Source organism: Amblyomma americanum, chromosome 2 (genome assembly GCF_052857255.1).
Source record: "Amblyomma americanum isolate KBUSLIRL-KWMA chromosome 2, ASM5285725v1, whole genome shotgun sequence".
Lineage (NCBI taxonomy): Eukaryota > Metazoa > Arthropoda > Arachnida > Ixodida > Ixodidae > Amblyomma > Amblyomma americanum.
The window spans coordinates 110,279,373-110,306,534 of record NC_135498.1 but is presented as its reverse complement, the minus strand read 5'-3'; positions in this window follow the sequence as shown (position 1 = coordinate 110,306,534).

Sequence of the window (27,162 nt, the reverse complement as noted above, 5' to 3'; positions counted from 1 at the left end):
TTCAGTGTGAGCGTGCCTTCCTGGCTGCAACATTCCGTCGCTTAAATCCTCGGCTTCTTACCGAAGCCAAGATTCTTGGCCCTTGTAGTAAGCCCTCATCGCAGACGACAGCTTTGAAGCCACTTTTCAAGTTCTTAAACGACTCAAGACTGAGTGCAGGATTGTGAACTATCAGTGTGTGCCCTGTGTACGCTGCAAGTACTGGCCAACGGACATGTGGAATAGTGATCTCCCTTTGCTCTCTCTCCTATTTCTCTTCCTCTGTTCCCCTTTCAACGTGTAGGGTAGCATACCGGGCGTTGCCTAGTTAACCTCCCTGCATTTCCGTTCGTCTTTTCTCTCTTCATCGGATGGCGCTATAAATTAAAATGTTAAAGAAATCAAATCTTTGGAAAAAGGGAGTGGTGCCGACAACATATTAAATCTTCATAAATTCCATATTCTTCCTAAATCACCTTGTTCTGATGCTCCAAAAAATAGTAATTTCCCTGATTTACACACTCTTTAACTATGACGAATGTACCAGAGAAATTATTTACCAGGAATTTGGGGCTACTGTAATATATGTGTTTTTATCAATGGCAGTGGGTTCTCAAAAATGTTTTGTAGGGTATGGGGCATATTGGTGAAAGATTCGGGTATTCGCGTGTGAAATGGTAAGGGTGGATGCACCACAGAAATGGCAAATTACAAAGATAGCTTTTGGAGGAAACAGCCGCTTCCTCTCAACGAAAATGTTTTTTGGTGGTGAGTATTTTCTGCGGAAAACTTAGATCACGGAGTATATAGGAATGGATGAGAGGGTTGACATCCGCCTCCACTGAGTTGGAATAGAATTTCACTGGCACCAGGAGAATAATCTTCGGGCTATCTTATGAACGGCCACATTGCCAGAGAGAGACAAGTACTGGGGTTTGCTGACGAGAGAGGATTTGCGGGTTCAAATGTGTGACTAATGATAATCATGGAACGATCTCGAGGAGTTGTACGTACAGACTAGTCAGTGGACTTTTTCCAGTCGGCACCCTATTTCTAGAGCGTACATGAAAAAATTTACATTTGCAAAAGAATTGAAATTTTTTGCTCACGTTTCCCTTAAAACATGCTAGAGCTCTTGATTTACATTAACAACTGTTTGCTGAAGCACATACGAATATACAGTTTGTCCCAGCTAACTTCAGCAAAGGTTTGCAAATATGCCGTGGCGCTCTAAGGCTACCAAATTCATGTTTCTGGTTATTTTTAGGTAGTAACTCACGCTATTTTATATTGTTCTTAATTGCATAATTAGTCGAGATTAATTAACCATCTTCGCAAGCAAAGAAGATAGGCGAAAATGTCCTGTGAGAAAGTTGTAGAAGGGTCCGCAAATCGTCCAATTGAACACTTTCTAACTGCCCATCTTTTCCGTTTTGTTGTTTTTTTTCGCTCTCAGCAGGTGCCCGTGAAATAGAAAATAATACCACGTGACGTCTTTAATTACGCCCCGTGATTGCAGCGCTCTCAAATGTTCTGCTTAGGAACGAACAGAACAATTAGCGCGGTGTGCTACTGCTTAAAATGGTGACAGGGCTGCTACGCAGGCGCTGGCATTGCGATTCACACGAGCGCAAGCGATATGGGCTATGTCTGCTTCTCGCTATCATGCGCCACACAGAAAGCATGTCGCTTGGCTATATAGGCCAGCTTCTGCGTCTATGCTCTGTCACATTTTAAGCGGCAGCCCACCGGGCTAAATTATCTGTTCGTTCCTACGCGGAACGTTTGAGAGCACTGCAATCGCGGCGCGCAAGCGGAAATGTCGCATTGTTTTTTTTAATATTTCGTGGCATATGCAGTGGGCGAAAAAAAGCCAATACGTAATAGATGGAAAGTTATAAACTGTTAAATCAGAATTTTCGCGGACCGCTCTTCAACTTCATGCAAGGACATTTTCGTCTATTTACGTTGATTGCGAAAATAGTTAAGTAAGCTCGAATGGTTATGCAATTAAGCACAGTACAAAAATATTTTGAGTTGCTCCAAAGAACAGCCAGCAAAATCCAGTTGGTCGCGTGGTGGCAGACTGCCGCGGCATATTTTAAAAACCTGGCTAAAGTCAGCTAGGACACGCTGTGTACCATATTGACCATCACTAGCTTCGCCATTGGCCGAAGCTCGTGCTTCATGATGAAGGAAAATGTCATAATGCAATAGAATATTCTGATGAACCCCAAGGGCAAACGTCAAACAACAATGACGTTATACTACCATTGCTTTCAAAAGGTAATACAAAAACTTTTAAATTACTTTCTAGTTTTCATGCGTATCAAAACGTGCAATGTTTTCGGCTCTAATTAGCATTTCAGATTTTTAATATATGCACCCAGGAACAACAGCGAATCCAAATTGGGTGCCGAAAATTTCGGCCCTCTTTGAAGAAATGGCGTCCTTGGCCAAGCTGAATAATTTCCCTCTTGTTGCAGATCAAGGCGACGCGGTCTTGAAGTACTTTTATAGCCTTCGCCTATACTCAGTAAACGTAAAATCGCAGATATAGGTCGTCCTTATTAGACGGCGAACTTTATCACACGTTGTGCAATTTAGTTGCGGCTTGCTTACTGTGGAAAACACTTTATCTGCATAAACGAACTTCAAGGCGCTGCGGCTATTTCTTGTGAATAGTAGGCACTCAATGTTAGTGCAACCACAGGAGGCCGGCATTCTCCAGGCAGCAATAGCAAAGTCTCCTATATTTGCGCTGAGTTAAAAATTGTGGAATTGTGATGTACAAGTGGCCGCTTCGCTAATCGGAAAGAATGGGTTGCTTAGGCTGAGGCTAAGACTTCTGTCGTTATTTCCCTTCCAACTGTTCCATTTTCTCAACTGTTCTGCGGTTGGCATCTTTAAGCACACCAATGCGCTACGTGGTACGGGGGCTCTTCGTGAGTTCCAAGAGAATTTTCATGTTTTCTCCACAGCTATCAGCAACTGATGTTCCTCTTTAACACATTAGGACCCTACTTAAGAGCAAAAGAACACAGGCGGAGCTCCGAAGAAAGCTATGAAATCATAGCCTTAAGATAAACTTGTTAAAAACAACATCATAACGTGTTTCGTCCAAGTTATAGCGAAACATTAAATTAATTTCCCCGTAACAACGCCAGGAGAAAGCCCCGTTAAGCATTTCATAGGTTAAGGCGAATAACCACTTGTACTACGTAAATGCTTACGTTAATCAATGAAGATTCTTCGGTTGCTCTGTACTGTGAAAAAGTGGCCGACAGAAATTCGTTTCTTTTTGTTTCTCTTTCGCGATGGCCCACTGGGTAGTTTTTTTTGCTAATTGAACTGAAATCCCGTCATCTATGTCTCAAATTTGCGGTCACATGCAAGGATTATTTTGGCGAAATGTTCATTTATTTGTTTTCATGCCTGCAATTTCTGCAGCAGTAAAAGCATGCTGCGTTTTGCTCCGCGTCGTATGTCAATCCACTATCACCTGTATTTGTTTTGTCACAAGGTGTGTGCATGTTTAATAAGTGGCGCACAAACAGTGCACGAGCTGCTGATAGAATTGTCTGCACTCAGGTTGTGCTTCCGTTTAGTTGATCTCTCTTTCCCATTCCCCCATTCCCATTGCTTCTCCGTATGCAGGTCGATGTTATGCCACCTCAAACGCGACCGGTTCAGAAGGCTGCCCACCCCTACATAAAGAACCTCTAATTCGACTCCCAGGAAAGAAGGTAGGAACGAGGAAATCAGACGTAAATGTAGTTGCAGTGATGGGGTTGTTGAAACATTTTGGCTATGATCGCATTGTGAAGCATTTCACTGTAGGAGCGCTGCTTTTGTGCAGCACTTTTGCATGCCACTCCACTATCATAGCACATTTTTAGCGCTGCGCTCGTGATTATGCTTGTTTCGCTATCTCTATCATGTGCGCCACACCTGACCGTGGAGTTCACTGCGGGTCTTCTCAGTCTACTGTAGTGTTTGTTGTTTCCGTTTACACGCAACATCTTAAATCGTCCTCTTCAGTAAACCATGAAAAGCGAAACCATGGATTGTTGCCCGAGTTTTGCAAGGAATACAGAGTGCTATATAGGCCGCAATATCCGTGTGCGAAGTCCGAAGGTGCCTAGTCCTCAGGGCGTTTATTTCATGTGTGCGCTCAATGATAGGCAAGAAGAATGCTGCACGTGTGTTCCCATTTCTAAAGAAAGCAATTTCTCATTAGAACCCGCCCAAGCGCTGCCATTCGTCTACAAATGAAAGCTATACGGCTTCCACAGATACTTCGCAGTAAAACAAAAAAATGTTCTTGTAGGGGTTTTTTATTTACCTGCGAATCTTAAGTAAACGCTCTATAGCTTTTCTTTACCTCTAAAATGCTGCGTTGGCACGGATGCTAGTAAGTAATTGTTCACTTCCAAACTTTTCTCCGCCATGGAGGATTCCTATACAAAGATTCGGCGGTTACTGCTTTGTTTTATTTCGCTAGAAATGGCGGCAAGGATTACAATATAAAACGAATGTAAGTTCATCTTGAAGTTGATCTTCTGCCCAACCAAAGGCTTTGTGCAAACCATCCGATCTCGCAGCCAGCGCGTATGTTAACATCATTTCAGATAATAATTTTTTTCAACGACCCACAGCTGTACAGATTTCAGGTCGATGATAATGTAGGATGTTTTCAACACCTGCACCAGGCACGGGCGCGGTGAAGGGATGTAGAGCTCAAGCAAGTGCGCAGCGATGACGGGACGAGAAAATAGCGACAAGAACAAAAATTCACTCTTCAGCTTGTACCGAACGATCTTCGTTAAGAGGATGCTTCCCGTGAAGTGTTGTAAACGAACCTCAGTGTAAGGCGTAAACTTACATTTCAGACGAAGTTGAGTGGAAACACAAACATGCTGAGGGCGCGTGGCACTGCTGTGCTTAGCTGATAGATAAACCAAGCACTATAACACTAGCAACAAATTGCGCCTTGCGTCGGCGCATGTTTGCAGATTGAGTAGCAATGAATGAAGATTCAGTCGCTTAAATTCAATCATGTTCAAACATTGTTTTTTTTTACGCAGACCCATGGGGAGATGCAAAGGCTGGCGCGGCCGCTACGTCATTGTTTTTCGCCTGGAAAAAGGCTCTAAACTTGAACCTCCCACCAGAAGTGGCACAGGTAATGGTAAAATAAAATTTCTATTGTCCTTAAGTACACATCATCAAGTTAGGAAAAGCAAAAAATAAAGAACTGTGTTTTGTACAGCACGCTTTTAATGAATATTTCATGTTAAGCTCGATATATAACTGTGGCAGCCAGAAGAGCACATTGGGCTTGTTGGTTCAAATGCCCGACAATATTATTGTATCATGCAGCATCATGGAAAAGTTTAAGCTGTAGCCGAAAAAATACCACAAATTTTCAACACCGGCACTCGTGACCGCTTAAGTCCCGCGCACTGTTTCCAAGTTTCTCCTTGTTCCGTCACAGAGACCTAGAAGATAGAGTTCGTGAAGATTGCACTCACAATTAGGTATCAGCCTAAGTCATGATTCGTCGCTACTTTCGGCCCACGGATGCGGCTGGAGTGGACACCGAAATAATATTCCTCAACTTTCAGATTGTCTTGCAAAAGCAGGCTCTCTCACTTTCTTGGTTCTGTGTACTCTATAGGTTTAAAAGAAATCCGCGTAAAAGACACTGGATTATATAGTGAGGCGCCCAGTAGGTCCAGTGTTACGAACGATCAACTCACCCATCTACACACTTGAAAGAGCCAGAAATTGCATTTATTTTCTATTTCGTTGCAAACTGAGACCCCGAAAAAAAGCGCATGGTTCATTTGCCCGATGTGTCGGCTGCCAGTTTCCGGACTGCCGGCTATTTCTAAACCGACACTACGACCAGCGCGGTCCCACCGCGTGACATTCTTGTTCTGGTGCCACGAATAATATTACTTTTAATAATATTAATGTTACTTTATTGCGCAAAATATTTAAAAAATCGACAAAAATCCGCCCTGAAAACGGCTCATAGGGCTTGAGTGGCAGAGCACGGCAAGCAAATACCAGTAATATACGAATAATAAACCAATGGAAAATGCAACGTGGCGAAGCTGATTCCAGCGTTCATTTCCAGCCTACCGGCAAAAAACGTTGTCTTTTCATCCCAGCTGCAGTGAAATTGGACGACAGCTGCAGAGTTCTCAGCCAAAACCAGGGTGAAAAACATACTGGCTGCAAGACACGAAGACACTGGAGGACTTTGTTTTTTGCTGTAGAGAAATCTTACAAGCGCCAGTTTATATAAATGCGCATAATACAAATTTGTGAATTGAAGAAATGCATGAACAAACCGATGGAGCCATGCTGGTAGGTTAAGCTGCGTTGTAGCCGATACAGGACCGCCTGCAGTGATGAATCAGCTGTCCCGTTTGGGTTGGTAGCGTTTTTTCTCGTCTAGCTCCCGTGTTTGTGTTTCATCTGCCCCAAAGGCCCCCGACATGAGAGTGATGTGGGTAGCTTGTGGACACGTCTACTTTCGAGCCCCGGTACGGGTGATGCGAGACCATGCCGCTTTTGTGTGTACAGCCCCCATTAGGCTTAACGAAGTTTTTCCCTAACAGAGCGTACATTTATGTTCCAGCTGCCTTCAAGTACCCTAAAGGGACCATTTTTGGGAGCATGCGGGGGAGCCATTGAGGCCATTGGGGGAGCTTACGAACAATATTGTGAACGGCCCTGATATATAATTTATTTTCACCAATGACCTTTCGCAATAAGTTTTCAGTGTGCAGCCAACGCACTTTTGCGCACACTGATTGTACATGGAATAAATGGTAGCGCTAGGGCTGTACGACGTCGAGTTCGTGCTAATTTTTAAAACGTGCTGAAATGGTGTCACATCTCCAAACACGTCAGGTCGCTGCGGCTCTTGTGCCGTGCTTATTGCTTAGTTAGCTGAAGGGACTCTGAACACTGTACCCGCAAATGAGAGTCGCTTGCCATTCAAGACACCTCACGGAATTGGACGTAGTTTGCTCATGACAAGTCACCGCTTATTTACACTGCCATTCTAATCGTATCTTCACGTATTTCGTTCTCTAACTCACTCTCGGCTGTCATCGAGATCAGGCCGAGCCTTTTGTCTCCTGTAGTAAACAAACTTGAGCTCCCTGTCTCTTATCTATTTTATTAAATACTTCATAGCTATGGATTCTTTCAAAACGAATAATAAGGTGAAGCGGAGGCTGGTGTAAATCTTTTCAGGCCTCAAAATAGCAGTGCAGCACCGTGTTGTTTCCAACGCCGTATCTAGCGCATTCGCCAACTGCAATTGGGCATATTGCCCTTCTTTAAGTCTTAATATACCCGAAGCTAATTTGCGCTTTTATATTTCAGAACTGAATAAGCTGCTCCGGCAGGGGTTTTGTTATTCATGTAACTGCCACTTTTTTGACGTTTCGACGTTTTACGTTGACGTTTTTTTTGTGAGCTTCATGCCACAAAAACGCCGCACACATCTGCAGGTATCGTTTTACCGCATGTAGAAAACTGAGTGTAGTCGTCATGACTGCAATTCCTGCACACAAGCTGCGTTTTCAGTAGTTCGTTGCCAACGTTTCCATCCTGCACAATTTTTTTTCGGGAGGCACACTCAGTATGCGCTTTCACCAGGCTGTGCTACGCGTTCATTGAGGACAGGAAGCACGTAAGACCTAGCGAGATTAATTTTTTTGCAGAAGCAGCAGTTTCATTACGGCGGTTGCATTGTACCAAAAGCCAAATTCTTGACGAGGGACTTGTTGAGGCTGTCGAAACCAGCTAAAGTAAAGAGAAGTCAACAAAATTTTAACACCTATATAACTTATGTCAAGGCGTTCATTTGAAGCACAGGTCGGTTGGTCTTGGTTGACCGGCGACACGACGGGCACACTCACAGGCGTCGTTCGAAAAACCCAGCTGCACTTCGTCTGCTTCTACGTTGTCCCGCTTGAACTCGTCCGCTTCTTCGCTGCGCTGCGCCTGTCGGTCCCATTACAATTACTCTCCCTCCGAAAAAGGAGCCATCCTGGCGACTTACGGAGAGGAGAAGATGGGCGGGTCATAGTAAGGCTTGAGGCGCTCAACGTGCACAGTTTCGCGCCCCCGGCGACGGTGGTCCGAAGAGGGAACGAGCGGCTCAACGATATAAGTCACCGGAGAAGTTTGGTGGACAACCCGGTAAGGTCCGTGAAAGCGAGACAATAGTTTCGTGGCGAGGCCGGGAGTGGAGGAAGGCACCCAGAGCCAAACGAGGGCGCCAGATGGGTATGACGCTGGAGGGTCCGGGGAATCCCGACGGTGCTTCTGATCCCATTGTTGCTGTGTGGTGAAAGAGCGGGCAAGTTGCCGGCATTCTTCGGCATACAGGTGAGCTTCGGAGAGTAAGGTGGTCTCGGAAGGGTCCGGGTGATAAGGAAGGATGGTGTCCATGGTGGATGTAGGCTCCTGGCCATATAAGAGGAAGAAAGGAGAAAACCCCGTTGTTGTCTGAGTAGCTGTGTTATACGCGTACGTGACGAACGGGAGCACTTGATCCCAGTTGGAGTGGGCGGTGTCAACGTACATGGCGAGCATGTCACTCAGAGTGCGGTTGAACCGCTCAGTCATGCCGTTGGTCTGGGGGTGATAGGCGCTGGTGTAGCGATGAACGATTTGGCATTGCTTGAGCAGGGCCTCGACGGCGTCCGAGAGAAAAACACGGCCGCGGTCACTTAGAAGCTCTTTCGGGGCGCCGTGACGAAGAACAAGACTGTGTAGAATGAAGTGAGCGACATCGTTTGCGGTAGCAGATTTGAGAGCCGACGTTTCGACGTAACGGGTGAGATGGTCAACGGCAACGATGATCCATCGATTATTAGCCGAAGTAGTTGGAAGCGGGCCATAAAGATCAATACCGACGCGGTCAAAGGGACGGCCAGGGCAAGGTAACGGCTGCAAAGGAGCGGCGGCGGAGTGGGGAGGTTTCTTGCGACGTTGGCAGGCGGTGCATGACCGAATGTGCTGACGTATGCAGCGGTACATACCTCGCCAGTAGAATGGCTGACGAAGGCGAGCATATGTTTTCAGTACACCGGCGTGGCCGCATTGTGGAGCGGCGTGAAAAGAGGCACAGATTGTAGCACGGAGGTGTCGAGTGATGACCAACAGCCACTTCCGGCCGTCGGGGAGGTAATTACGGCGGTATAAGAGGCCATCACGAACGGCGAAGTGGTGGGCTTGGCGGCGAAGGGTCCGGGTCGAATGATGCGGTGAGGGAATGTTCAGGAAGTTTAGCAGCGAGGTGATCCAAGGATCCTTCAGTTGTTCGGAGAGCATATCAGGGATGTTGAACGAAGAGAATTCGTAGGCACAGACGAGGGCAGAGGTTGACTCGCATGGGAGTGGTGAACGAGAAAGGGCGTCGGGGTCCGAGTGCTTGCCGCAGGAGCGATAAATGACGTGTATATCAAATTCCTGGAGACGTAAAGCCCAGCGGGCGAGTCGGCCAGAAGGATCTTTGAGGGAGGATAGCCAGCAAAGGGCGTGGTGGTCTGTGACGACATAGAAGGGCCGGCCGTAAATGTAAGGGCGGAACTTGGCAATTGCCCAAATGATGGCGAGACATTCTTTTTCTGTGACAGAATAGTTTGATTCCGCCTTGGTGAGGGCGCGGCTGGCGTAAGCGACAACGTATTCCGGATACCCAGGCTTTCGCTGGGCAAGAATTGCGCCCAAGCCCACACCGCTCGCGTCAGTGTGAACTTCTGTCGGACAGGCGGGATCAAAATGGCGAAGGATGGGGGGAGAGACCAGCAGGCGGCGTAAAGTGCTGAACGCGGTATCGCAGGCGGGGGACCAAGACGAAAGGTTCGGGCTGCCGGCAAGAAGCTGCGTTAAAGGGGCGATGATACTGGCGAAATTTCGGATAAAGCGGCGACATATGAGCATAAGCCTATAAAACTGCGAATTTCTATTAAAATGGTTGGTTTGGGGAAGTCAGCGACGGCGCGAAGTTTGACAGGGTCATGGCCTAATATTGTGACATGACATGGCCTAATATTGTGAGCTGCGTTGCACCAAAGTAACATTTTTTCAAGTTTAGTTGGAGGCCGGCGTCAGTAAGGCTAGTGAGTACGCGCTGAAGGCGGTGCAGATGGGAAGAAAAATCTTTGGAAAAAACGACAATGTCATCTAGGTAACACAGACAAGTTTCCCATTTGAGGCCACTGAGAATAGTGTCCATCATCCTTTCGAATGTGGCTGGAGCATTGCAGAGGCCGAATGGCATCACATTGAACTCATACAAGCCGTCTGGGGCGACGAAAGCGGTTTTCGGCCTGTCGTTCGCTGCCATCGGGACCTGCCAGTAGCCGGAGCGTAAGTCGAGGGATGAAAAATACTTCGCTCCCTGCAAGCAATCCAGTGCGTCGTCGATTCGGGGTAGAGGATAAACATCCTTACGTGTGATCTTGTTGAGACGGCGGTAGTCCACACAGAACCTGATGGAGCCATCTTTTTTCGTCACCAAGACAACAGGAGAGGCCCAAGGGCTGTGAGAAGGCTGTATTATGCCGCGCCGAAGCATGTCGTCAACATTGTCACGGATGACGCGGCGCTCGCTCGGCGAGACTCGGTACGGTCGCTGACGCAAGGGAGCGTGTATACCAGTGTCAATTGTGTGAGAGACGGCCAATGCGCGCCCCAAGGAGGGCTGGGAAAGGTCGAAAGATTTGCGGAAGCGGCAGAGAAGTTCCAAGATTTGGTCACGGTAAGCGGATGGAAGGTCGGGAGCGATGTTACGACGAAAGACGTCGATGGAAATCGGATCGGGCGCTGTCGCACAACAGGCTAAGGCAGTAACTGGGGAGCAGGCACGGGTATCGGAGAACTCGGAAACAAGAGCAGGGTCCAGTTTCTCAATAGAGCCGAGGCATTCGCCGCGAAGAACAAACGACGGGCAAGAAAATGGGTTGGTGACATAGATGGCGCAGTGGCCATCGGAAATCGAGACAACGGCGAATGGAATGAGGAGGCGCTGATGGCGAGTGGCTGCTGCGGTAGGTGTGAAAAGAACAGGGCCGCTGAGGAAATAGTCGGGGCGGAGCGGAACGAGGGCTGATGAGGAGGGAGGTATGTCGGTGTCGGCAGCTACAAGAAGCTTAGTGGAGCGCACAGGTAGGTCACACAACGAAACATCACACAGGGGAGAAAGCTCAAGTTCCGCACGGGCACAATCAATCACTGCACGGTGGGTCGAGAGGAAATCGCAGCCGAGGATGACATCGTGAGAGCAGGCGGTCAGCATAACAAACTCGATGGTATAGGCGACGTCGTTGATAGAAACGCGGACCGTGCAGGCTGCGATAGGGTGGATGCGCTGAGAGGTGGCCGTACGTAGTGAAAAGTCAGACAGCGGCGTTGTCACCTATACGAAGATTGCGGCGAAGAGCGTCACTAATTACTGACACTGCAGCACCCGTGTCGACGAGCGCGAGAACGGGGACGCCTTCAACAGACATCTCAATCACGTTAGCAGGAGAACACGGAGGACTTAAAAAGTTGGCAAAACACGCAGTTCTTGCCTCCTGAACTGCGGCAGTCAGTTTTCCTCTGGGAGAGGGTCCGGGCGGCGGAGCATCGGAGAAATGGAACGTCGACGAGGGGAAGGCGAACGGCGAGTAGGGTACTGGGAGCGATGTGTAGAGGAGGCAGAAGAGACATTAGGCAAGGGCGGCCCGGAATCGTAGCGGAAATTGCGCATGAAATCGCCAGAACGAGGAGGTCGCTGACGGCAAAAGCGTGCGACATGGCCCGGAAGACCGCAGGAATAGCATATCGGTCGATTGTCCTCGGTACGCCAGGGGTTCGTAGGGTTTCGGCGGGGTCGACGAACCGGTTCCTGCGGCGGGGGTATAGACGGCGGTGGAGGATAAAAGGCCGGGCTGCTAGGGTAGGCGGCAGAGGTGGGCGAGCGCCGTGTACCGGTGACTGTTTCAGCATAGGTGAGCGGCGCTGCCACAGGAGGAGGTGGGGGACTGGATGGCAGAACTGCAGCGACCTGCTCCTGAATAGCACGACGGATAGTGGGCGTGAGAGATGGCGCCAGGTCGTGCGGAGGGCAGACGAAGTCGGGAATGTGATGCAGCAGAGAAAGCTGGCGAGCGATCTCTTCGCGGATGAAGTGTTTAACCTGCTGCATGAACAGGGACTGCTCAGCGGACGAGCCACCAAGGGCCAAGCCAGCAGGCGCGCCAGACTGCCGCGTAGATGCGCGTTGCTTGCGGAGTTCGTCGAAGCTTTGGCACAGCTGGATGACGGTAGCGACGGAGGTGGGGTTCTTCGCCAGCAGCATCTGGAAAGCGTCATCGGCTATGCCTTTAAGTATGTGGTTGACTTTATCCCCTTCGGACATGGAGGGGTTGACACGCTTGCACAGGTCAACGATGTCCTCGATGTAGCTTGTGAACGTCTCGGAAGGGAGCTGAGATCGAGCACGAAGACGTTGCTCGGCGCGAAGCTTCCGGACGGCGGGGCGGCCGAAAACGTCGGCGAAGCTCGTTTTAAAGGACGACCAGGTGGGAAGATCGGCCTCATGGTTGCGAAACCATAGGTTGGCAACGTCCGTTAGATGGAAGAGGACGTTGCTAAGTTTCACGGAATCGTCCCACCGATTGTAAGTGCTGATGCGCTCATAGGAGGCCAGCCAATCGTCGACGTCTTGGTCATCGGTGCCACTAAATGGAGAAGGGTCACGCTGGCGCTGCACCCCGTGACAGAGTACGGTGGCAGGGATGGGCTGCGATGGCTCACTCGGACCTTCCGGCATGGTGGCGGAGACGAGGAGCGTTCCACTTCGAAGTTCCAGTATGAGGACCGGGACGGGAACCGAGGCACCTCCACCAAGTGTCAAGGCGTTTATTTGAAGCACAGGTCGGTTGGTCTTGGTTGACCGGCGACACGACGGGCACACTCACAGGCGTCGTTCGAAAAACCCAGCTGCACTTCGTCTGCTTCTTCGTTGTCCCGCTTGAACTCGTCCGCTTCTTCGCTGCGCTGTGCCTGTCGGTCCCATTACACTTATATTAACTTGAACCCGATATCCAAAGGAGCTGCGCTGTCACCTTAAAAGCAGTCTCAACTGAAGTAAAATACAAAAACAATGGCTCTCACGACTTGTCGCAGAGAGAGTTCTTTGTATTGGACGACTTGTCTACTGTTACTTTGGAATCTTAGTACTGCTCCAAATGGCGTAAAATTCTGTACTAAAATGTGTTTACTAATTTCTTCACAAATTTATTACGAATATGCTGCCAGTACAAAATCATATAATGAAGGCTCCTATCGCATCATTTCCTAAGAATCCGCATATCATCCTCTTCAGCTTAGCTTAGGCATTTTAGTTCCTTCAGCGATGGTCCATTGCAATGGCTTGCCTTCCGACGCTCTATTCCACAGTAGCACAGGCAATTTTCGACGCACCATGGAAAAACTATACTTTACCCTGCATTATTCTCTTTCATTTATGTTTATGTTGCTCGAGTATATACCTTGGCGCCTTTTGAACCCCTTTTACTGCAACCACTCTATTAAGGCGAGTTTGTCTGGAATAGATAATATAATCAAAGTCACTTATCCGGGTATACTTTTCGATCGGGCCAAGCCACTGGATATAACGACGCGTTCTAGGAAGAGGGCAGTCCTTGGGGCAGCGAAATGAATGTCGCTACCGATGGTGGCTGCCATAGAGTTTCTTACCGTACACAAGAGGAAAAGCTGGCGGCTCTTCACTTCATTCACCATGAAAGCCCAAGGCACGCCGGGAAGACAGCACACCGAATTGGCATCTAGTGGCTTGTTGACTTGCTACGGATAGGATTTTTGCTGTTTGTTCAGTTAAGCTTTCATTAGTGTTGTTTTTGCTGGTGTCTTGTGCGTTTTTTGGTTGTGTAGTGCAGCGGCGCACACTGTACATTTGAGATCCGACGCATGGGGAAGAGCTTGACTCGAGGTGAGGTAAGAGCAGTGTCTGGTGCCTGCTACGCCTATAGCCTGTTTCCCCATTTCAATGGGAGCCATTTAAGAAGCAAGCTGCGGTTCGCTCAGAGGGAACATGTGTTGCCTGTGCAATGAAATGTGGAAGCAGAAAACAATGATTTTTTTTTTAACAGAGAACTCAGCAGTCTGCTGCCGTGACCACTTTGACATCCCCTTGACACCCCCTTTCTTATCGATTAAGATGATGTTAGCGCTCTTCCCATCTTCCAGTATTCGATGCCATAAGACATTTAGTGTATAGGGTGGCTGGTTTTTTCAGCACAATCTCCTAATGGTCCTTCAACATATCTGGTGTTACCTGATCCTCACTAGCTGCATTCGCCGTTTGAATTGCTTTTACGGCTTTCTTTACTTCCTTTTTAGTAACTTGCAGGATGTTCTATTGTTATGTGCTACCGCCCTATGATTAACACCCTGATTACATAATCTGCGGTGTATACTTCTGTGGAACTTTTCAGTTACTTTCTTATTCATATTGCTAATAACCTTGGCGTCTTTGTCTCTCATCGCATACATGTGAAATTTGTCCCGGCTGCGATTACGCTTCACCAAATTTAGGCTACCCATTTTCTTTTGGCGATGTTCGATTCTCTCGTTATTCAATTTTTTTACGTCAGCAACCTTGCGCTTACTGAATAGCTTTGATTGCTCATGTAGTTCATTTCCGTCTATAGGGCTAGAGGCTTTAAAACTTTAGCGCCCAGTAATGACGTCTTTCGTCTCCTGACCTCCTGAGAGATCTTTCTGGTGTCTTGCCGAGCCATTCTACCTCCTACTTCCACTGGACCAAATATTGATGATTCTGAGTTTGTCGTTTATTGCTTGAACCATTAGGTCGTCTTCCTCAGTTAAAGCCGAATATCTGTTCCGCAGCGAGATCCTGAATTCGCCATTTTCCCCCTACTGTGAATTCGTTGAGGCGCTTTCTCATCACTGCTCTCTTTCGTTCCCTTTTCAAGTATTGGCTAATTCAATAACCTACAAAGAACCTATCTGATGACATACACATCCCCCTCGATGCCAGGGTGGGTGCATAGTATGAAGTCCATTTCATTATTGATCTCACTATTTGGGCTTCGTCCGTTTGCGGACGAAGATATCATGTTCCGCGAATTAATTTTACTACAAACTCAACTAATAACCCCCGCTGCTATCCCATGAACTATGCCATAGTCGTCCATTGTCTGGTCTCCAGCCAGATGCTTGCTTACTTTGGAATTGAAGTTGCCGAACAGCAGTGTTCCGTGTTTTTAGTTTGGTCATTGCCGATTCCAGGTCTTTCTAGGTGCTTTCGACGGTCTGGTCTTCATGGCTGGATGGGTGCGTAAGTCTGTACCAGCTTCAGTTTGTATCACTTATAAGGCTTAGATACAATAACTGCCACGCTCACGTTGATGTTACTCAATTCCTCTGTGATGCCAGCAATATCCTGATGAGTGTGGAATCCCATTCCTAGTTCTGTCCTCTACACTAATCTGTAATAGCATAGTACGTGCCTGCCCTTTAGCAGTACGCACACCTCATCTCTCCTCCTAACCTCACTGAGAGCTATGACATCCGACTTAATACCAGCTACTTCCTAGAAACGTACTGCTGTACTAACTCTACTAGATATGTACTATGGCATCCAATTTATTCCCGCTAGTTATAGGACCAATCCTACAAGACTATACTCATTCGGTTTGGTTCTAGGGTTAGAATTTTCCAGGTTCAGTCTCCAATGGTAGCTTGTCCAGAACCGAGATTCTTATCACCCTACGCTTCGTGACAGCTCTGACCACCGCCCTGGCCACTTGTACCACAGCCGCTGGGCACTGAAGGCCGAGGGTTAGTTGATGTATTCATGTGGGAGGTTCTGGCCACGTTATTCGTCTGGTTAACCTCCCTGCCTTTTGTCCTCCTACTACTTCTACGCCAAGAGTGCCCAATCCTGCTCTGGTGAGGGATTTCAATGCCAGTTCTGGTCACCGCGGTTAAGCTTCACGGCCGGCCTGGATATGCAGTTCTATTGACAAGAGAATATATTTTTTTTATAATGAGTAGAATCGGGGTCCACCGGTATTAGAACTTTGGTTCTCTTCCTGACGAGGCGCATGAGCTAAATCTATGCCGCCACTGGCACGACAGGTGCCAAGTAAATTGGTGAGTACGTGCTTTAAAGTCTGTTGTGATTTTTCATTCTTATCATCCCTTACCTCCAAACTTCTGCGGTCGTAATGTCGTGTCTCTTCACTAATCTTCTCACAAGGGCTGCGTATTTGTGAAAGACAACAGGAAATAACTTTTGACTCTCGTGATTGAGAAAAAAGCACTTACAAACCTTTGATATGTTTTTTCTTCGTACTCTGCATAGAATCCCAATAAATATTGCGCACTTACTACATAATGCTCATAAGAAAAGCACTTGATATGGCGACACGAAATCTTATATAGTGAGAGCGGAAAAACAGTTGCAGAAGCTATCTAAAAATGTGACTTAGATGTATTTAACATTTTGTAGATTTATCGCACTTTCTGTTCAAGGAAGGCAATCACAAAAATAATTCCTACTAGGACGGAACGGAGGCTGCTGCTTTGCAACAGGGGTTTCTAGTTTACCACATACATCATCGGCATCATCATCATAAGCCTGACTGCGCCCACTGCAGGGCAAAGGCATCTCCCATGTCTCTCCAATTAATCCTGTCCGGTGCCAGCTGCTGGCAACGTATTCCCGGAAACTTGTTAAACTCCTCGAACCTCCTAACTTTCTGCCAACCGCTGCTATGCTTGCTTTCTTTTGGAATCCACTCATATATCGTTAAGGTCCAGAGGTTATCTTGCGTTCGAAATACATCCCCTGTCTATGCCCATTTCTTCCTCTTCATTTTGATTAGGATATCTAAAACCCGCGCTTGTTCCATTACCCACTCTGTCTGATTCCTGTCTCTTAACGTTAGAAACACAGCGAAATTTTATGTTTGGCTTTTTGGAAATTTATTTTTTTGGAGCGAAGGTAATTGGCTAAAGTGGAGCGGAGATTACCGTCCAGCGCAAAAGTTTAGAGGCCGCGTGGGCTGGTTAAAAAGTACAGGGCAGTGCTACCTCTTGGATGAATCGCCTGAAGTTTCGTACAATTGATTAAGCATATGAGCCTGATTGTGTATGCATCTACTTTAGGTGACAGTGTCGCAGCCTTGTGGCATCGTAATTGTTTATATTTCACAGCCGGATATGGTGAGCTTTCGATAAGGAACGTATTGGTGTTGAGTGTACTGAGAAACTTCTGCTCATGAAGCAGTCCGCTTTTCAAAGCAGCAGATTGAAATTTCGAACACTAACGAGTTTTTATCTGCTCACAAGTAAGACTGCCAATGTGGACTGCGCAAGACCAGTTTTTATGTCTCCGCAGGCCATTTCCATTTAGCCGTGTGGACATTCCACGGGGGCACAACTTCGTCGCTTTCTATGGATATATGCACCATGGTTTCCGCCGAACTAAGGATAGCTGAAATTGCGATTGCATTCCTACAGCTGAAGTATTCATTGCACGCGAAATATTGAAAGGCGCAGTTGGTGCAACACGAATCTTTTTTTTTCTCCATCCGCGTGAAGCCAAACAATATGGCATCTGGATGCGCTACTGGAAACGAAGACTTGTCAGATTACCCAAAAGCGCGTTTGCAAAGTGGACGTATGACTACGGGAATATTGCGATCATAGAAAAAACACATAAATCAGTGGTGCCAGGAATTGCTGGGGTTAACATCGCGCTGGAGCAGCCTGGTCGAAAAATTCTTCGTTGTTCTCATAAACCGCATAAAGATGGATGTTATTTAGTTAAATAGATACCTTTAGCATACCTAGTTAGCGTTCTGTTTGCGGAGTACCGGAAGCCCGTCCACCACCAGTGTGCATGCGTTGATTGTTCCCAGTGTGAAGGGCGTGCGCGCAGATGGCGGGTACTTGGTGCCAGTTGGCTCCCTTAAGGTGATATGCGCACGCTCACTCACCACCCGCGGCGACTCCATGCTCTGGTTATGGTAACAAGGCATGCAGTAAGCTAATGTCGATTATGATATTTCCGATCCTCTTCTCCTCCTTCCTATTTATAACCAAAATGTGTTTTTAGGTCGCTTCTGCCTACACCTGGCAGCCAATGAAATTGCTAACTCGTGCATAAAATGCGGTAATTTCTACTATGTTCAACATAACTTCACATGAATACAACGTGTTCGCCATGGAGGCAATAACGTTTGCGAAAGTGCACCAATCCAATTATGAAGGCTGAAATTTATGCAGGGAGGCTGACGGTGTGCGGTATTTTGCTCTAGACATCTTGGGAAAACATATGCCTAAACTTGTCGTATCTTCTAAGGCGTAAGAATAAGAGTCAGCGTATTGTATTGTCCTGGGAGCTTATTGCTATACCCAATCCAGGAAATGTTTCATCATCGAAAACCAACGCGTCAAAACTGTGACGCTGCTCAGAGATATGTCTACAATAACTTCAGCTGGTGCATTCATGACAAGATTTATTTTCTGGGAATGAAGGGGAAGTCAGGACAAGTCCTGACTACCACCTATGCCCACCTATAGTTTTATTACAAACGGCAGGTATTACGTAGGATTAACGTTGGTGAGTCTTTTCCTTTCCATGCGAACCGGGGGCAGACTTTAGTGTTGACCTACAAGTAATAGAACGTTCGCCCTTGAGGTGCACCTTTACTAGACCAATCTTTCGTCATGCAAGCACAAGACCTTGGAGAAGAATGGATATAACCGCCAGTGAGAAGTTTATATAACAATTCAGCGGAGCCCTTACGTCACCATCTGTGTATCAAGGCGAAATGCTTTGTGTCGCTTTCTAGCTACACACGATCGCCTCACGTTTCATTAATTAGTGTACTACATACTACACCTTCGTTATATCCGCTCTCCAGTTACTACATAAATGCCCTCGCTTCGTCGAACTGGGCTGCCGACTGGTTAAGGCGATGGACTGCTAATTCAATACCTTCCTCGCCGAAATTTGTTTTTCTTTCATTTTATTTGATTTACAGGAGGAGTGCACACTACTTTTACACGTTTCCGGTAGACATATTTTGTGCACACGGATGAGGCAAGAAAGGCTGTCGCCCTAAAAGTTACAGCGAATGATGCATGAACTTGTCGCCGCGGTGGCTCTTTTGATACAGTGCGTGGACGCTGACTCGAAATACGCGGGTTGGATCGCAGCGCCGCGGTTGCATTTTCATGGAGGCGACATGCTATTGAGTCGTTTACAGCGCAATTTCAGTGCATGATAATGCGCCCCAGTGGTCAAAATTGTGCGCAGCTCACCACTATGGCGTGGTTAACAGCCTGAGGTGCTTTAAGACGTTGAACAATATAAAACTAAGCCAAACTCGATGAATTACCTAAAGAAGGTCAAAAACGTTGCAGCAGTCAAATAGGGAGAGACTCCCACTGCCAGGAGGTCTGGTGGTGCTGAGAACTGAACATTTAATCACATCTCCCGACCGGGCCCCCAGACTCTCTCTTCACCCCAAGCTGTCCGGCCCACATCCGGTGAGCACCCAGTCCTTATCAACAACTAAAATATTTCTCTACGACCTTGTGTCGCACCCGTAATATACTGAGAGTGTTGAGAGAACAGCATATTGAGAGCCTTCCTTAAACACTCTTGTTTTGTGGAAAAGAAGTAATCTAACTGGCTCCCAGGGACAGCACACACGGCTACACAGCCTGCGCGTTACTCGGCTGCCTTTGTACCTCCTAAATTGCCTCCACTAAATGGCTTCTAGAAAGCGATTGTTAAAGCCTTCGCAGTATAAAGAAATAAAACAAAGGTCTGGTAGGGGGGGGGGGCGGAGGGGCGACTTCAGTCTGTAATCTTATTTTGCCACAACAAAACGTCTTCCCCTGTGTTGAAGGGAAGACAGACGAAGACGAGTCGTCTTATCCAAACAATGAATAACGGACTGAGGCTCCCCGCAACAATTGCAGGATTCTTGGACATCAATTTTTATTGAGAGGCAGGTGTGAAATACTACAAGGTAATGTTATTGAAAGAATGAAGGTAACTGCGCATTCTTCCGATGCGCTGCAAGCCTGTTGTTTTAAACTTCGTCTATACTTACTTCGTCCATACTTACTACTTTATGCTTATAAGATTTGCACTTGATATGACTAACGGGAAATCTTATATAGTGAGAGCGAAAAAGAAGTTGCAGAAGCTATCTAGTAGTGCGACTTAGATGTACCCAGCCTTCGGTAGACTTACTGCTCTTTCTTTTCAGGGAAGGCACTTACGAAAATCATTCCTACTAGGACGACACAGAGGTTGCTGCTTTACAACAGGGGTTACTAGTTTCCTGCAGCCATCATCATCATCCTCATAAGCCTGCATGCGCCCACTGCAAAGCAAAGGCCTCTCCCATGCCTCTACAATTAATCCTGTCTTGGGCCAGCTGCGGCCAACATATCACCGCAAACTTGTTCATCTCATCCGCTTTCCCAGCTTTCCACTGCCCCCAGCAAAACTTGCCTTCTGTCGGAATCTATTCCGTTACCTTTAAGGAGCAGCGGTTATCTTGCCTTCGCATTGCATGCTCCGCCCAACCCATTATTTTTCTTGGTTTTGACTAGGATGTCGCTAACCCGCATTTGTCCTCCCCCCCCCCCCCATACTGCCCGCTTCCGGTCTCTTAACGTTATACTTATCACTTTTATTTCCATAGCTCGGTGCGTTGTCGTTACCTGAACTTAAACCCTTTTCGTTAGCCTCCACTTTTCTGCCTCGAAATTGAGTATCGGTAAGACACAGCCCTTACGACTTTTTTCTTGATGGATATTGGTAAACCGCCCTGCATGATCTGAAAGAACCTCCCATATAAGCTGCACCTCATTCTTATTCTTCTAGTTATTTTCCTCTCTTGATCCGGATCAGCGGTCACTACCTGCGCCAAGAAGTATATCTTTACCAACTTCACTACCTCGCTACCGATTGTAAACTACGGTTCCCTTGCTAAACTGTTGAATATTACTTTTGTTTTAGTATGTGAATTTTTATACCCACCGTTTTTCTGTGCCTGGCTAACTCATTGATCATGCTTTGCAGTCCGCCTCCTGAGTGACTCATCGAGTGATACCAACAGCGAATGGCAGGTTATTTAGGGGATTCTTGATTAACCCCTATAAGCACTCTATTTCAGCAGGAACATCCTTCTATTGCGCACTACAATAAAGTCAGTACTGTTTCTCCAATGTGGCAGTCTTTATCAGCGTAAATAGTTTTTTTTGCCGAGTATGTCATATTTTCAGTGCTGAAAATACGTTCACCATTCTAGACGATTGCAGTTATGACATAACTATCCTTGTAAGGGGCGCGGCCTGCTGTTCACGTTTTTCGGTGCCTTTTCAGCCACTCCGATCCTCTCTTCCGAGAATAAGCAATGACGAATGGCAAGGGTGTGCTGAACTATAGCCTCCGCTTACCGCAACGCACGTAAGCCTTTGATCAAATATCACAGAGTTCCGCTAAAATCCTCCAAATATCCTGAGGCTCCTGAGTCGAAAGTGCAACGGCCCATAAACAGGGAGTCACAATCATTTGTTACTCTGGATTTGCTATTGCTGGAGCATCCTGGGTGTGGACGTAAGACCAAAGAATATTTTCAAAACAACTTTATTCTGCGTACTGTGCAGACTGATGATTTAGTGGGCATTTTAGCGCGTCAGAAGTAGTCGCAAGGAGGTGTGTGCCTGCGTTCACGACACACTACAACAGCGTGGGTATCTACGGCTTTGAATAAAATGAACCTACGCCGGCAGCGTTTACAAAATATGAATTGAATAATTTCATCTGCACTCCTAAACGTTCATGTCGTTCCATATTGTACGCATTCATGGGGTGAGTATTGCTTTTAAAGATTGTCGATGGAGCTCGTTAAGAGAACCAAACAAGGTATTCAAAGTCCAAAAGGTTATGCGACTTTCACTCCCGAGCAGAGAGGTTCTCGCTTGAAGAGCAATAAGAGGACTATATCCTTAGGAGAAAAAGGAAAAGACAACCACAGGCGAATGAGCATAAGGACAAAGAAGGAAAGTGGGTGAATTTCGCTATGCTGGTTGGTATGCCGGGAGAGAATATTATTCTATCAATTTCTCCTAGCAGCAGAATAGGCAGAGAATGTTTCCACACTCCGCGGTGGAGCACTTTCCGAGGTTTTCTACTTCTAAGAATGACGTTGTAGAAGGGACCCTGTCGTGAATGCGCCCATTTCAAAGGGCACGAGACAAAACGTCTGCATTCATTTTCTCGTTGGTTTCATTTTGCTTTATTCGGCAAATCAAATTCTCGAGACTAAATATGCTAGTATCAAGAGGAAATGCCAGTAGGATAGGGTGCTGTCGGCGCAGGTGTATATTCATCAACAGAAAAACGCTTTCATATTTTATATTTACTCTGGCTTTGTTTATAAGCTTGTTTTGGGTGAAAATCGACGTTTTTTGTTCACCTTAACCGCTTTTCCGGCATTGCGTGCGACGTCCTCAACTTGCTGTGCTGTCCCGATCAGTCAAATCGCTGCCCTCGGCGGTCAACCTACGGAGAATTACTACTGGCGGAGTCTTGACCAACCACAAAATAGAATGACGGGTCAACCTTATGAATAGATAGAAAAGCCAGAGATGACCGTCTCTCGGTTACCAGCCAGAAAATGCTGTGAGAAAAAAAAGTAACCGTATTTGTGGCTTCGTTTGAAGGCTCATATATTCAGTGTCAAATAGTATTTAGGTTTCTTCACAAGACCCTTGCAATTTTCTTCAGCTGGAATAAATATAACTCAAAGAATTTTGGCGCTTTGCAAAGCAAAATCAATAATGTTGCCTGGAAGGGCCTGAACACTAGCATGAATGGGTATAAAGATATTAAAACCCCCATTTTGTTGCGTACTTGCAGTTTCGTGAAACGAGATACAACCTGGATCAAAGTGTGCTTCAAGCTGCAATTAGGGTAAGAAGAGCCTATTAGTTTGCGCCTTGATGTGCTCCAGCTTTAGTTCGATAAGGGAGAGCATGTGCGGCTGCATCAGATACATTTCACTATTAAAATTATGTGCCGCTCTTAAGGATTTTTCCTATAGCACGTTACTAAGGAGATGTGCATGATGCCTCATGTAGAGCTGTGCCATGCGTATTGGCGACAACCAAGGCCAGCACTGCACAAGACTCCGACACTCTGGAATACGTAGGATATGAGCTCGCGTGAATGTTTACGAGAAGAATGTGTGCATTTGTAAAGGACATTAATAACAAATGGCTGCACACGTGTTTTGGCTTTGGACCCCATTGGCTTCATTTTCTTTACAACGGAAGGCTGTCTGGCGCTGTGCTCTTTGTGCTAAAATGGACAATGATAGACAGTTTCTTCACATTTGTTTTGGCTTTGGACTTCGTCGTATTCTATAATTGTTTATCTCTGATTGCAGCGCTGGGGGCGGCTACATGAACTTATTGACTAAGATGTCTATCTACATTCATATTTGTTGCGCCAAAGTTTCGGAAGAAACATGGCGGGTTATCTGAAAAGTGAAAACTTTTTCACACGCTTCAGAGAAAAGCAGCTACAAAAAGACAGTTCTGCGTGTCTAAAATCTTTAATAACACGGGAGAAGGCCGGCCAGTGCTTAATAAATATAGGTGCACAGCATCGCAGCGATGCCACGCTTGTCACCCGTTCCTATCCAGTGACAACAACGGACAGGAGGAAGTTTGCCCCGACCAGTTTAGTTCTCAACCTCGGAGAACTACGCTGTTCTAATCGGCTCATCGAGGGTATTTTTCTCCGCCAAGCCGGGTAGCGTCTGTAGACCGGAGATTTCGAGTCAGACACTGGATATCTATGAGACCGCACAAAAGTTATTGCTCATTCGCGAATTCAGATAGCTGCTTCGGATCGCCGATGAGAATATCTCATAATGTGGACAGAATCCCTCACTGCGGTAATGAAACAGAATTAATGTCAATACATGGGCGACAGAATTAAGGTCGATACATGGGAGAAAGCTTGAAGTGGTCTTTTGTAGCTGGCGCTCGAATTTGGTTTAGGCTCTGCATAGAGGAAAGAACTCAGGAGACGGGATTATGTCCCATTTCTTGAAGCCGCCCCAATCCCCCCCCCCACCTCCCTCCTACTTGGCCACCGTCGCAGCGCAGTTGCGCATGCGCAGCAGGCAATGCAGCAGACGACGCCGCTGCGTCCAGCATTATAATTGGTTGGCCAGTCGGCCAAAGACTCCCAGTAGCGTTTGCAAAAACGCATGACTTCTGGCATACATTTTGGCCTATGCCTCGGATAGCGAGGGCCACTCCCGGGTTTTTCTTCCTCCATGAGACTCTGGTAAAAGAATCCCTCCACGCTGCCGCTCTGGCGGTTCGCGAGGTGAGTGGTGCCCGACGCATGCGCTGTGGCATGCGTCGGACTGTCAAAGTTCTTGACGCCTAAGTGGAGCGTCGCCTTCGTCTGCTGCGCTGCAGGTCAACACAGCGCTTAAAGCGAAATTCATTATTGGCTCATACTCGCGGCCATAAAACTGTCCGGCGTCCGTTACATCGAGCAATTCAATAAGACAAAGAAAAACATTGTTCACGGTGGGATTCGAACCACCATCCTTCGCTTCCGCAGCCGAACGTGGTGGCAACTACGCCACTTCCTGCCAACGCATATGTAGTTCTCCTTGCCTAGGACGCTGGAGAGTGGTTGCGGAAAGGCGTCGAATCAGACGGATGCCTCCTTTCCCCTCACCTAGTACTGTGAGGGGAAAGGGCCAATAGGGTCCTACCCCAATCACCTTTCTGTAAAAAAAATTTATTGCTTTTAAATGTTTTTCACCACCACCCAAACTCTCTCTAGTGTCTCCAGCTTCTTTGTGCAAGGTGGGATTCGAACCACCACCCTTCCGTTCCGCAGCGGAGCGTGCTAAAGACTACGCTACTTCCTACCAACGCATATGTAGTTCTCCTTGCCTAGGACGCTGGAGAGTGTTTGCGGAAAGGCTTCGAATAAGACGGAAGCCTCCCAAACTCCCTTCAGTGTGTCCAGCATGTTTTTAGAAGGTGGGATTCGAACCACCAGCCTTTAGTTCCGCAGCGGAGCGTGCTAAAGACTACGCTACTTCCTGCCAACGCATATGTAGTTCTCCTTGCCTAAGACGCTGGAGTGTCTTTGAAGAAAGGCGTCGAATCAAATGAATGCTTCCCAAGCGCCCTCAAGTGTCTCCACAAAATTAATATTCACAAACAATTGTGTACTGAATCAACCTCTTAACCACATATCAGTGACGCAAACAGCAACGCCGCTTTAAAGGCTGTCGCCTCACCGCACTATATGTCAACAAGCTGTCCCCCTGAATGTGTTTTTTTTTTGGTTTGAGGCAGGGTGGACCGGTGGCGTGTCAATATGATTCTTTCTGCAGAGAGGACAGCGAAAAAAAAAAACACCTGCAGAAATCTGCTTCAGCGAGCGAACAGGAAGAAAGGGAGAGAGTACAACGTAGCGATGAGAGCCGGAGGTGCTTGGAGTTTGTGCACAAAAATTGCGTCTGCCGAATGCTTTGCAGTGCGCCAAAGTTCATGGTTAGCTGTTTAGCCGTATCCCTCAAGAGAAAAGTGTACAACAGCTGTATCTTACCAGTGCTCACCTCCGGGGAAGAAACGTGGAGACTAACGAAAGGGGTTCAGCTCAAGGTAAGGACAACGCAGCGAGCCATGGAAAGAAAAATGATAGGTGTACCGTTAAGAGACCGGAAGAGGGTAGGGTGGGTGAGAGAAGAAACGCGGGTTAATAACATCGTAGTCGAAACCAAGAGGACGAAATGGGCTTGGGCAGGGCATGTTCTGCGAACGCAAGATAACCGCTGGTCCTTGTGGGAAACGAAGCGGATTCAGAGAGAAGGCAAGCGTAGCAGGGGGGGCAAAAGGTGAGGTGGGCGGTTGAGATTAAGAAGTTTGCAGATATAGGGTGGGCCCAGCTGGCAAAGTGCTGGGTTATATGGAGAGACAGGGGAGAGACCTTTGCTCTCTCCCATGTCTCACAAAGATGGCAGACAAATGTGGACACCTTCCAAACACGACTGCTGAAAACGTTTACAGTTTCCTTATTACCAAGGACACCAATGGGCACAGAGCCATATTTGCCCTGCGGGATCGTTCGGCGGTTTTTTAATCTTGCCACTAATTTGGAAACTAATGGAAAGATGCCGGAAAATACATGGCACTCTCCCCGCTGGCGCTATTTTGTGGCGAGGTTGCGCCCGCACTGTTGTGTTTCGGAACCTGCTGTGCTCGAGTCTGCTTACTTTGTGATCGACCTGCTGCTTCTGTGGCTTCTATCCGCGCATTTATCGTCATTTAGAACTTCGCTGATGAGCACGAAATCCGAAGTGGGGTCTTGCAGAGCTACATATCCCCTTCTGATGGCCAGCCCGGATCCGGTCCGCCGGTCTGAAAAAATTATATAAATTTTCTTCTTCACGCAGATAATAAATCTAGGAATGGAGAAAGATCGCCTCGCTTTGCATTCCTAGCTAGGCGTGTTTGAACACGGTCTTCCATTGCTTTTCTTCTCGGGTCAGCATGAAGGTTACCCGGGGCCATCTGAGCTCTGTCGAAGAGTTGCGCAGCGTGCGACTACGGCAACAGCAACGGGCAAGACGACAACGACGGTGGGAGTCTACAGAGGCCCTTTGCGTGGCTAAGAAACAGAAAGAATTTGAAGCACACCAGATGAAGAACAGCATAACCATGTGTAATCAAGTGTATAATCATTGAGAGAGAAGAGATAACCATGTAAAAACGAAGAAATACTTTACATCCATGGAACTCTCGTGCTTTCTGGTAACTGGTAATGCTCGGAATTTCTTGTCTACAATTAGGCCGATTCCTTGTGCGCAGTTTTAGTTACGCGTTATGGTGGATTTTTTTGCACAAGACAAAGAGAGCAACGGGTTCGCAAACATGTGTACTAAACTACAGGATATCATTGGGCGTTACAAGTAAAGCAAGTGTGCAGTTAAGAGACGGTGATAAACACAAGGAATTGGTATAATCAGCTGC